Source organism: Protopterus annectens, chromosome 3.part1 (assembly GCF_019279795.1).
Source record: "Protopterus annectens isolate FY-2018-M chromosome 3.part1, PAN1.0, whole genome shotgun sequence".
Taxonomy (NCBI): domain Eukaryota; kingdom Metazoa; phylum Chordata; order Ceratodontiformes; family Protopteridae; genus Protopterus; species Protopterus annectens.
Genome location: NC_056732.1, coordinates 974874628 through 974887937, shown reverse-complemented (window position 1 = coordinate 974887937; position 13310 = coordinate 974874628).

Below are 13310 nucleotides of genomic sequence, written 5' to 3'. Positions count from 1 at the left end.
ATATGATATAAAATTTACTGGTGATGTACAATATTTAACCAATATAGTGAGAGATAATTGGAAGATCTTACTTTCAGACACATCTGTCCTAGAAATTGTTAGTGAGAAACCAGCTTTTAGATTTATGAATTGTATGAACATAAAAAGACTTTTATGTAAAGAGAAGTTAGTTATTACACCTATTGATGTTAGGTCTCAGTATAAAACAGGCACTTTTCCATGTGGAAAATGTTCTTTTTGTGGTTATATTACCAAGAAATGTGGCTTTACTCCCCCGGGTGCTGAACTAAGTACAATATCTATGTTTTATGCAAATTGTAATACTAGAAATGTCGTTTATCTAGCTACCTGTATCCTCTGTGACAGTTACTATGTGGGGTTGACCTCGCGAAGACTAAGGGATCGGATATATGATCACGTCTATAATATTAGAAGGAGCAATTCTACTAATGCACTGGCTCTACATTGTATTGCCCACCCCAAACATAGTTTTGTGTTTCAGGTCCTGCAAATAATAGACCCCAATAGGAGGGAGGGTGATCATATGAGCACTTTGGAAACCTTTGAATTAAGGTGGATCCTAAGACTCAAAGCCCATATACCACCAGGTTTGAACACCGTGGTCAACCTTCGACCAGCCCTATCAGGACCCACTTAATTGATTTATTTTATTATGTTTGATTTGAATAAGAACTTACAATATATGTTTTATCACTGATGTTTTGCAATTAGGACCTTTTCATAAAGATCAAAGATTTGGATAAGGTGATTCACCATGATAAAAGTCTAAGATGCTAAATATTATTTTTCATCTACCAATGTTAATATGCACATTGCACAACTTTCATAGTTAATTTTTTGTTGCAATGCATCGTCATTTATTGTGGTTTATTTGGATATGGTCTGATCATCTGCCTGGGCCCCCTATAGTGTAAGGAACTATCCGGATCCATATTGTTATATGACTTTGGTTTTTATCTTTATTTAAATGATGACATTGACGTAATGGCCAATGTGATTAGGAAATGAAGATGAGAAGAAACTTTCACGTATTTTTTGTATTTTTGTATTATTTTTATATTTTTATACATTTTTATATTTTTATATTACTATGTATGCAGATCCTGTATATAACTACTGTGGCTATAAAGCTAATTTGGGTTTGATTAATTGATGTGCTTTTAACGGCATTACTTGGTGTTGACCTTTGGTGTGGACAACAACCTTTCGCAGATATTTTTTGTGACTAAGAGCTTTTCTGTTTATAATTTTGTACATTTGTTGGTATGTGTTTATATATATATGGTCGTTTTTTCTTAGATTTAGCTATTTAATGTTTTATAACTAATATATATACTTTACGCTACTGGTCGACTATATATATATTGAATTCCAATTTTGATGACAGGAATATTTAAGGTTCCAATTTGAGTAGCAAATGGTGTTCATTGGAGGTGAAATGGAGTTTATGAACATCATTGTGTTGTGTGCTGTGAGCAGTTGCTTGATGTTTGGCCTTGTTTTATTCATTACATCTTAGTATTTTACCCAATGTAATTTACATAAAGTCTGCCTAATAATTATGACTTACTGTCATAATCTGGGCAGAATTGACGTAACATCATTGCGATAGTTATGCAGTTAGCATAACCCAGATGATGATGTCTGGTTTCCGTTTTGCTTGGCGCTTGAAAGCGTGCCTTTAAATAACAAGCCATTTTGTACTAACTGGCCTCCGTGCATCATTTAGGACTTTTGTTAATGTTCTGTGGAACGCTTAAGTTTACACTGTGGCCATTTATATCTTTGTTAGCATGGTTGGTTTTTATCATGCTTTTGTTTTCTATTTCTGTTTATGTGTTGTTTTAATGTCACAATTAATACTTTAATCTTATGCCTTTGCATTCACGAACCCAATGCAATATAATAATGTTGGTGTTTTGACTTGGTAACATGATCTATAAGTAATGTCATACCCTAAGCAAGCTTCTTTCTAAATATGGGCATTACTTCCTCAATTATAATTAATGAGGTATATCACTAGCAATTGCGGAAACTATATGTATTTCTTGATGTTAACTTGCTGATTAAATTTTAAAGTATGGAAATTACTGAATTTATAAATAATATAAACAATTTATTCGGTTTTAAATGGAATGCTAGGTTGTTAATATGAATTTTGATGAACTTTACCTTAACAATGTGATTTTTTGAATTAATTGATTAATTGTGTTTGATGAACTGGTATAAAAGGCAATGAAAATTTCTGTGAGATTGTAACCTGAGGAAGCGCAATTTTATTGCGTGAAAGCGCTTGTTTCTGTTTTTGTCTTTATCATTAAATGCTGTTGGATTTATTTCGTGGTGGTTTCAAGCAATTTTTTCAGCCAATCTGGAGCTATCAAAATCATCCTTGGCTTGTCTTGTCTGACCTTTAGGAGTACCTTTGGGAGGAGAGGCAGAGGTGGAAAGGCATACACATGAAGATTTTCCCAACTGAACGAAAGAGCATCCACTTTCCAAGCTGTGTGATGAAACCTTTTCGTGCAAAACTTTGGCAGCTGGTAGTTTAGTGGAGAAGCGAACAGATCTATGTCTGGAGTTCCCCATGACACTGTCAATTTTCGAAATACATGAAGATCCAGTTTCCACTCGTGGGGATCCATGATTTGCCTGCTTAACACATCTGCTAAGGAGTTCTGTGCTCCTGGCAGAAACCTTGCCTGAAGAGTTAGCTGCAAGCTGAGCACAGTCTCCCACAAAATCATTGCTTGCCTGCATAGAGGATAAGAATGTGTTCCCCCTTGCTTGTTGATGTACCACATGACAGTTGTGTTGTCTGTTAGAATCAACACCTGCCCTGGAAGAAGTAACTCCTTGAAAGCCATTAATGCAAACTGGACTGCTAACATCTCCTTCATGTTGATATGTAGATGCTGTAGTCTGGCAGGCCACTTGTCTTGTATCCACTTTCCATTCAGATGAGCTCCCCAAGCTATATGTGAGGCATCTGTCATTAGAATCTGACTCGCCTCTGGCCGGGTCACAGAGAGTCCATTGTTTAGGTGACATTCCTGAGCCCACCACAAAAATTCCTTTTGAATGCAAGGTATTATTGGAATGACAGTGTCCAAATCCTGGCAGTGCTGTGTCCATACATTTTTTAGATACCATTGCAGCTTCCTCATATGCAGTTTGGCATTGGGAAGCACCAGAATACAAGATGCCATGAACCCTAAGGCTTGAAGGACTGTCCTTGCAGTCAGCCCGGACTGAAGAGATAGTTGATGGAAGTAAAGGGAAAGATTCTTTTGTTTGTCCGGGGTTAAAAAGGCCATCTGGGCTGCTGTATTCAGTCTCACACCCAGAAAGCACATGTCTTGAGAGGGTACTAGACTGGACTTTATTTCGTTCACAGAATACCCCAGGCATCTTAGCACTGCTATCACATATTCCAGATGCTGAAGAAGCTCGTCCTTTTCTTGAGCCAGAATCAGTCAGTCGTCCAAGTAAGGATAGATTTGTATTCCTTTTAGCCTGAAGAAAGCTACAACTGGAGCCAGAACTTTTGTGAATACTCTGGGCGCAGTAGATAAGCCAAAGGGCAATGCAGAGAACTGATAATGGGAATTTCCAGCTCGGAAACACAGATACTTCCTGCAACTGAGACTGATAGGCACATGAAGGTAAGCCTCCTTGAGATCTAAAGTTACCATCCAGTGATCTTTGCCCAGCAGAGGTAAAAGCTGCTGTAACGTCAACATTTTGAACTTGGGAATGTCCAGATAAGTGTTGAGGATAGACAAATCCAAAATTGGTCTCCATGTGTTCCCCTTTTTTGGTACTAGGAACAGGCGAGAATAAAATCCTAGGCCCCTTTCTGGCACAGGAACCGGCTGAATGGCCCCTATCTGGAGTAACAGAGAAATTTGCTTGTGAGCCTCTTTTCTTTGTATAGGAGGAATGTCTGGCATGCCTTTGAAAGGAGGCAAGGTATGGAAATAAAACCTGTAACCGTGGTGAACGATATCCAATACCCATCTGTCTTGGGTAATAACACTCCAATTTTCTTTGAAAAGTGCCAGCCTTCCTCCCAAAGGTGCTGCCAGACGAGAAGGCTCTGGCAGCTGAAAAGGCAAGTCATTGGGTCTGCTTACGAAAGGACTGACCCCTGCCCTCACCAGAAGACTGGGCAGGCGAACTGCCTGTTCTAGGCCTAAAAGAACCTTGAGCTCTGCCCCTACCACGTCTAGATCTACCCCTAGACTGAGAATCATAAGAAGGATAAGTCCACCCCTTAGTAGGCCAATTTCTACTAAACTTTGGAGGCTGAACCTGCAAAAAATCTTTAACAGTCTGCATAGACTTAGCCTTGTCCTCCATTTTCTTTAAAACTGCTTCCACAGGCACCAAATAACACATCAGATTGTAAAGGAGCATCTAAAATCCTTGTCTTTACATGTTCAGCTAAATTCTGATCCCTCAGCCAGGCGTGCCTGCGAAGAACAGAACCAGTGGCTGCCACCCTCGAAGAGGCCTGTACAGCATCAAAACCACATTGCAAGGAATGCTTACCCACCTGTTCAGAAACATGAACTAAATCCTGCAACTCTTTACACTCAATACCTTCCGCCAGAGCATCTACCTTAGACTTCAATTGTGAAAGGAGATAATGTTGGTATTTCAACATGTGAAACTGGCAATTCAAAGCCCTCATGGCTAAAGTGGAAGAAGTATACACCTTCTTTCCCCATCTATCCAAAGCCCTTGCCTCTTTATCAGAAGGAACAGGATTTTTAACAACAGAAGCCTTAACACCTTTAGGGCCCTGAGAAACAGTTTCTGGGTCTGCCCTAGGACTCTTAAAAAGATACTTATGAGCTTCAGGCACCCTAAAATACCTATCCGGTTTAACTGGGGCAGGAGGCAAAGAATCAGGGTTCAGGGAAGCCTCTGCAAAAACATCCTCTACCACATCCAGAACAGGAGGTATAGCTAAAGGCCTATGCTGGGGTAGAAACAAAAATTCCCTAAGCCTTTTCCTTGAATCAGAGAAATCTTGACCTTCCCATTTAAAATGCTCCCTCATGGAATGAAGAGTCTCTGAAAAAGAAAAATCCTCAGGAGGAGAAGCCGAAGGTGTAGAGTCATCTACATCAGAATCAGAATAAGGAGGAAACTCCTGCAAGTCTTCAGCCGAAGACTCAGAAGCCTCGAACACTGCTCAAAACTCTCAAGCTCAGGTTCCACCCTAGGCCTCTTATCAGGGGGGGGCATAGAACCTCTAATCATAGTAATCAAATCTTCTGCCATTTTAAGCATATGTTTCTTAGGCAGAGACCCTGAAGAACTAGGGGAGACCCCACTGAAGTTAACCCTGGCCTGCCTCTAGAAGAAGCCTTGGAAACAGAAGGGAGGGCCTAACCACCTTAGGAAGGGAGGGAGAACAGCTACCTGAGAAGCCCCTTCAGCCTGGCCTACCTCCTGAGAGGACACATCTTGTAACAGTAAAGTCTCTCCCTGAGAATCCAAAGGAACTTCTGGTAGAACCACCGGCTCCACCGAGCCCTCTAAAGAACCGGCGTCCGGGACAGACGGTTCTTCCACCTAGGCTTCGCTGCTTTGTCCTTGCGCTTTTTAGGCGGCGCCGGAGCATCCGGCGGCATGTTGTAATTACAACGCTTCCCAAAACTAACCTGGCACAATCTAATCTTCTCTTAATAGTGCGTTTGTTAAATCTAGCACAAGAGCGACAGCCAACAACGTCGTGCTCAGGCCCTAAGCAAGGTATACACAAGGTATGGTAATCTCTATGAGGTATCTGTTTCCCACAAGAAATACAGTTATTCACTTTTTCTGACATCCGGTTAAATACTGAGGCAAGAAAAACCAAAATATTCCCTAGCGGGTACTTAGCCAACTTTGATTCGGTCTGAAACTCCGACTTCAGAAAATTTCAGAACGCCAACCTGCACTCGCAATACTGCTTCTGCATCGGACCATGCGGCAAAAAAGACTGAGGATATGACGTCGGTCATGCGCATTTGTACCCTGACGTCCTGATGTCAGACAAATGCGCCTTGACCGACGTCAGCCTTATACTTTGGTATTCGGGCCGACTGGACAGCGGACTACCCAAGTGTTAGGACTGCAGCAATGTGAGATGAAGAACATCCTCCTGTCACTCGTGTAGTCAGGATGAAGTAGATGAACATTATGGGTTCTTTTCAAGCAGCTTTATTATATACAGACACAAACGTATATACAAACTAGTTGTCTCATGCACAGATGTTCACACTCTGGCTGTACTCACAAAATGGCACTGAAGATAGCATATGCCTGCTATTTATACTGCACATTCAGGTCTTATAAATACTTCTTAAAGGTAAAACCCATCTGTCATTCTTCATCCTTCTTCTATAAAAAATAACACTGTCAATATTGACTGACATGCTATAGGTACAAAGTAATTTTCCATCATGCACTTACACAAAACTAGATACATATATACAACCATATCCAAGATGCTCTGTATCTCACACAGAACCTGGAGATACGACTATATAGTGTGACGTACAAACTGGAATGGGAATTAGCAACTGGGATTGTCTCTGCTGAATGTTCAACCTTAGGGATGTTATGAACATTATCAGAAATGGTAATGGGAATCAAGACATGTTCTGGGACTGGAATACTGAATCACTCTTGAGATTTAGAATCTGTATCACAGGTACAATGCTGCAATAATGGTTCTGGTACAGGGAGTAGATGCCTGAGATTCCTCCTGTACTCCAAACCCTCAGATTTCACAAGATAGGTTCTTGGCTCTTCACATATATTTGTTACTTGACCAATCCGGTCAAAACCTTTCACCGTTTCTATCCTCACTGTCTTTCCTTCTTTCAATGGAAGAAGAAATCTGCTTGATTTGTCATAGCCAGACGTCTGGAAAGAATACTTTCTGAACAATTGGGCTTTGATTGCTTTGTTGTTTTTAGCTTTAGGCCTCAATAAACTGGAACTGATAGGCAGTGTTGTCCTGGTTTGCCCACACATAAGTCTTTGAGCAAGTGAGCCAAGTATATCATCACAGGGTATGTTTCTAAGATTGAGTAAGTTTAAAAAGAAATTGGTATTGTCACGCTTTGACATCTCAGGTAATTGCTTTGCACTCTGTATGACACGTTCAGCTAATCCATTTGACTGTGGATATTCTGGACTACTAGTAACATGTACAAAGTCCAATTCTCTTGCAAATTTCTGAAACAACTGACTGATAAATTGGGTACCATTATTAGAGATAAGCTTTTGTGAACTTTCATTGACTAGGAAATGACATTTCAACTTGGTAATAACAGTAGCGGAAGTTAGGTTAGGTAGTAAATCGATCTCAAACCAATTCGGATAAAAGTCTACCAGTACAAAGTAATGTTGATTGTTCCACTCAAATATGTCAGTAGCTACTGTTGACCAAGGTATTTCAGGAACTTGACTTAGATGAAGTGGTTCTTTTTGCAAATGCAGTTTAGTACTATTGCATACTGAACAAGAAAGTACTCTATCAATGTCTTTTGCTAGAGAAGTCCAAAATATTAGTCCTCTCGCCCTTCTTATGGTAGCTTTGGAACCTGGGTGACCACGATGCAAAATCTGGATATATTCTTGTTGTAAGGAAGCAGGAACAACAATTTTAGGACCTTTGAAAATAATTCCATCTTCCATCAACATCTCATCTCTGTAAGGAAAGTAGGGTTGCACTTCAGGTGGTACACTAGATCACTTTGGTGGCCATCCAACATTAATGTAGTGGCTGAGCTTTTGCAAAATTGGATCAGCCTTTGTATGATCTCTTAGCTCATCAAGTCATGTGGTAGAAAACTAATACACTTCAATGATATCAAAGTAAAAATTTTCTGCATCAAGCTGTTACATTTTATTTCTGGGCTATCTGGATAAGGTATCAGCAAGATAAAGAAGTTTTCCTTTTATACAGACCATTTTGTAGTTGTACTTTTGCAATTTAAGCATCATTCTTTGTAATCTCGCTGGAGGTGAATGCATAGGCTTCTTTAAAATAGTAACTAGAGGTTGATGATCAGTTTTAATCTGAATATCTTGACCATAGATATAATCATGAAGCTTGGAACATGCAAACACTATCACCAAAAGTTCTTTCTCAATCTGAGCATATTGCATTTCAGTTTGGGTGAGTGTTCTAGATGCATAGGCTACTAGTCTGCCTTCTTGAAGAATAACTGCGCCAAGACCAAATTTTGAAGCATCGCAGGAAAGAGTTGCTGGTTTGTTGATATCATAGTATCTTAATGTAGGTGGAGTAGTGAATTTCTGCTTAATATTCATAGCTCCAGTCAATACAAAGTAGTAGTTTATGCCAAAACATAGTAACTCACCAAAAAACATGCAGTCGCCTTACTTCATTTATTCTCAGTGTGCCCTGTTTTCCCTTTGTTATATTAATTTTGCTCAATCTATTTTCATGCCCATTATATTTCCTCATGCTCGTTTTAACTCTAAACATGCTCGTCTAACTTTAAACATGCTCATTTTGCAATTCTGAGGTAATTCTGAACCCTTTAGGTGCTTTTCTGATGCTCGTTTTATCAACTCTCTTAATTTTGAACATTTTGTTTAATTAATAAACATTTTATGCTTTTTATTTGCTTAATAAACATTTCCCTGCTATTTGTTTGCTTAGTAAAGCATTTTGTGCCCTTGTAATTCTCCGTTTTACCATTTTTACAAAATAAATCATTTGTGCAAGTTTTCATTACCTTTAGTTCATTTCTGGCCCTTTTTTGCTCTCAGTTCACTTAGTTCACCTTCACTGTTAACTCTGCACCTCATGGCTCTGGAAAAGTAGTCTCTGGAATCCCTGTTCTGACACCATATCGCTCATCTAGTCAAGATGAAGTAGACAAAAGTACAGTTTTGTACCTACCATAAATGTAGATGTCCGAACTGGATAGCATCTGCAGTCATAACAAGTGGGTTGTCCTGTCGTCAGGCAGCCCTGCAGTCGGCCGGATTCCAAAGTCCGGGTCCGGCTTCGGCTGATGTCGCACTCCACCCGACGTCATCTCTGTTGGTATTCGGGTATAAAAGCATCAGCCGACGCCATTTTCCTCAGTGTTTCTTGCCCCAGATGCCAGTAGCCCTCTTGTAGGCTAAAATTTGGATAGATGCCAATGTTTCCAAATAGATAGAGGTAAACACAACAATAAGCATATATGTACATATATACAAACAAATACACCATAAAGACTCCCCAACAGCTAGCTATTAGGAGGGTAAACACCCTAGGAGTACCACAGAGGGAAGGAGGAGGACTGCAGATGCTATCCAGTTCGGACATCTACATTTATGGTAGGTACAAAACTGTACTATGTCCTTCATGGATGCATCTGCAGTCATAATGGGTAGAATACCATAGCCAACTAGGGGAGGAGGATAAAAGTAGATTATGGTGTGTTTAGGATCCCTTGCAGTACAGCAGTGACAAACCCTGCTCGGGATCTGGAATATAGAGGCAAATTATAATGCTTGGCAAATGTATGCACGGAGGTCCAAGTAGCCGCCTCAATAATGTCTTTGGTTGCCACTCCTCGTAAGAAGGCTGTGGTAGTGGCGGTTGCCCTTGTAGAATGAGGTCTTATGTTCTGTGGAATTGGTTTTCCATGGAAGGAGTAACAGTATCGTATGCAATTTCCTATCCATTTGGAGATTGTCTGTTTGGAAATAGCTTTTCCTTCCCTTCCTGTTGCATAGGCTACAAAAGTTGGTCAGTCTTTCTGCTATTTTTGTTCTGTCCAAGTAGTAGCGTAGCTGTCTATGTACATCCAAGGTATGCAGTATTCTTTCCCTCTGTTTTGTGGGTTGGGAAAGAAGGTAGGTAGGTGGATTGCCTGGTTTAAAGATACTCTGGATACCACCTTTGGCATAAATGTAGGATTAGTCCTCATGGACACTCTATCTTGGTGGAAGATTAGGAAGGGTTGCACTGCCATTAAGGCCTGTAGTTCTGAAACCCTCCTTGCTGAAGTAATTGCCAGTAGGAAAGCAGTTTTCCATGACAGGTGTTGTAGGTCTGCTGTTGCTGCTGGTTCAAAGGGTGATAGTGTCAACTTTTCTAGCACAAAGTTTAAATCCCAAGCTGGTAATGGTGGTTTCCTTGGAGGTTTTACATTCTTGATTCCTCTGAGGAACTGCCTGAGCAAAGGGTGAAAAACAGGTGGATCAAAGCTGTATTCTGCTGAAATAGCTGATGCATGTATCTTGATGGAGGAGTAGGACAGGCCTGAATGAAGAAGTTCGCCAGATACTCCAGAATGTTAGGCATATCTATGTTTGACACATCTTTTCCTCTTCGGGTACTCCAAATGACAAACCTTTTCCATTTTCCAGCATAGTTCCTTCTTGTTGAAGGTCTCGTGCTTCCAGAATAATGTCTTTAACTCTTTGGGAAAGTTCTGGATTAGCTGCTGCTATGTGATGTTCCATGCAGTCAGTTGCAGCGTTTTTAGGTTTGGATGTATGATGCTGTAGTTGTTCTGAGTTAACATCAAAGGCATCAGGGTATTATACATATTGTTGCGAGACATGCTCTTCAGTAGTGGGTACCAGTGTTGTCTTGGCCAGTTTGGGGCTATCAGGATTATCCTTGGACGTTCTTCCTTGATTTTTAGTAGTACCTTGTGTATCAAAGGAAGAGGTGGGAATGCATATGCTGTTAGGCCTTTCCAGTTGAAGGAGAGTGAGTCCACTTTCCATGCTAGTGGGTGGAATGTCCTTGTGCAGAATTTTTGAGCTGGTGATTGAGAGGTGATGCGAATAGGTCTATCTGTGGCATTCCCCATTTCTTTGAGATGGTCTTGAAGATGTCCGTGTGCAGCTTCCATTCGTGGGCATCCCGAGTGGTTCTGCTTAATATGTCTGCTAGAGTATTGTCTTTCCCGGTACAAATATTGCCTGTAACTGAATGTTGTAGCTGAGTGCCAGGGTCCACAGCTCAAGGTCATTCTGCATAGGGGGTATGAATGAGTGCCTCCCTGTTTGTTGATGTACCACATGACTGTGGTGTTGTCTGTCCTTATCATCAACTGGCCCTCCTTGAGGAATGGTTTGAACTTTTGGATTGCCAGTTTTACTGCCAGCATTTCTCTTAGATTGATGTGCAGGTGAAGTTGATCCTGTGTCCACAATCCTTGCACGCATTTGTCCAGCATGTGGGCCCCCCATCCTAGGTCTGAAGCGTCTGTTGTGATGGTCTGGCTTGCTTGACATCTGCGAAAGGGTAGGCCTGGGTTTGACTGGCATGCCTGAGCCCACCATAGGAACTCCTGTTTTAAGCATGGAATTAGTGGGATTTCTGTTTCTAGACTGTGTCTGTGTTGGGACCATAAATTCTTTAGGTACCACTGTAGTTTCCTCATATGTAGTCTGGCAAATGGGACCAAGATTATGCATGATGCCATGAAGCCCAAGGCCTGCAGAAATTTTCTTGCTGTTAACTTGTTCAGTTTTGTTAGTGCCAAGTAAAGAGGAAGTTCTTTTTGTTTTCTGTAGTCAGGAATGCCATTTGTTGTACTGTGTCCAATTCCCCAAGAATGTCCTTGTTTGGGATGGTATCAGCCTTGACTTTTGTAAATTGACTGTGTATCCCAGTCCTTGTAGCAAGTAAATGACCCTTTGTAAATCTGTTGTCAGCTTGCTTTTGTTGTCCCCTTGTAGCAGGCAGTCGTCCAGGTATGGGTAAATTTGAATTCCCTGTAGTCTGCAATGGCCGATTACTGATGCCAGGCATTTTGTGAATACTCTGGGCGCAGTAGATAAGCCAAAGGGCAATGCTGAGAATTGATAGTGCTCTGATCCTGCAAGAAATCTGAGGTATCTTCTGCAGATTGGTCGAATGGGGACGTGCAGGTATGCCTCCTTGAGATCTAGAGTTACCAGCCAAGACTCCTTGCCCAGCATGGGAAGAAGTTGCTGTAGGGTCAGCATTTTGAATTTTGGGACAATGATGTATGTATTTAAGGTGGACAGGTCGAGAATTGGTCTCCAACTTTTTTCCTTTCTTGGAACTAGGAATAGTCTGGAATAGCTAAGGGCCTGTGCTGTGGGAGGTGCAGAAAGGTCCTAAGTCTTTTTCTGGACTCTGAAAAATCCTGTTGCTGCCATTGGAACTGTTCTCGCATGGCATGCAAGGTTTCCCCAAAGGAGAATTCTTCTGGTGGGGAAGCAGCTGGAATGGATTCTTCAGCATCAGAATCTTCAAAATTGGAGAAGGGAGCCTCTGGCTGGTCAGTTATGTCTGATTCATTATCAGAATCATCAGAAGACACTGGCTCAGGGGGCTCTGCCCTAGGTCTCTTGTCTGGGGGCTGAGAGGCCCTGTCTGGGTGAGATTGAGATCCTGTAATTAAAGAAATTAAATCTTCTGCCAAAGCATTTGAGAACTAGAAGAGGGCCTGGATGTGGGGGTTTAACAGGCACTGATTTAGTAGTCTTGGCTGCTTTAGCCCTGGCAAAGGCCTTAATGGACATGGCTGCTGGAGGCCTAGCAGCACCACGTGCTGGGGTAGAGACATCCAAGGGGATGGTGTCTGATAAGTCAACCACCGTAGTGGGTAAAATTTCTGAGGTCGATTCAAGAGTTGTAGCAGGGGCCTCAGTTGTAAGAATAGGTTCAGCTGTACTTTGATCAGTTTTCGGTTTCGCCGAAACCGAGACACTCATGATTTGCTTTACCGTGGTTTCGCCGAAACCGCGGACCCATGATGTCGGTCTTTATCTTGAAGATTGGGTGAGTCGGGGGTCCGGCATAATGTACGCAAAATCAATACCGAAAAACTGTTCTGCAAACTCCGACCGGCGCCTAAGCGTTGGTTGAAAGAGGCACAGGCCGAACAGGCTGCTACGTCGTGGGCTGGGCCTAAACAAGGCAGACAGTAAGAGTGGAAATCTTTATGAGGTATTTGTTTCCCACAGGTTAAACAATTGTTAACTTTTTCTGACATCGGCTGAGGCAAGAAAGAGTCCCGAACGTGGTACCTAGCTTTAGAAGTCTTTGAAGTAGTATTCGTAGAAGTAATCTCTGGATCCGACCGACCGGCACTTCAGCTTCTGCTTGAGCGGCAAGAAAGACTGAGGAAAATGGCGCGGCTGATGCTTTATACCCGAATACCAACAGAGATGACGTCGGGTGGAGTGCGACATCAGCGAAGCGGACCGGACTTTGGAATCCGGCCGACTGCAGGGCTGCCTGACGACAGGACAACCCACTTGTTATGACT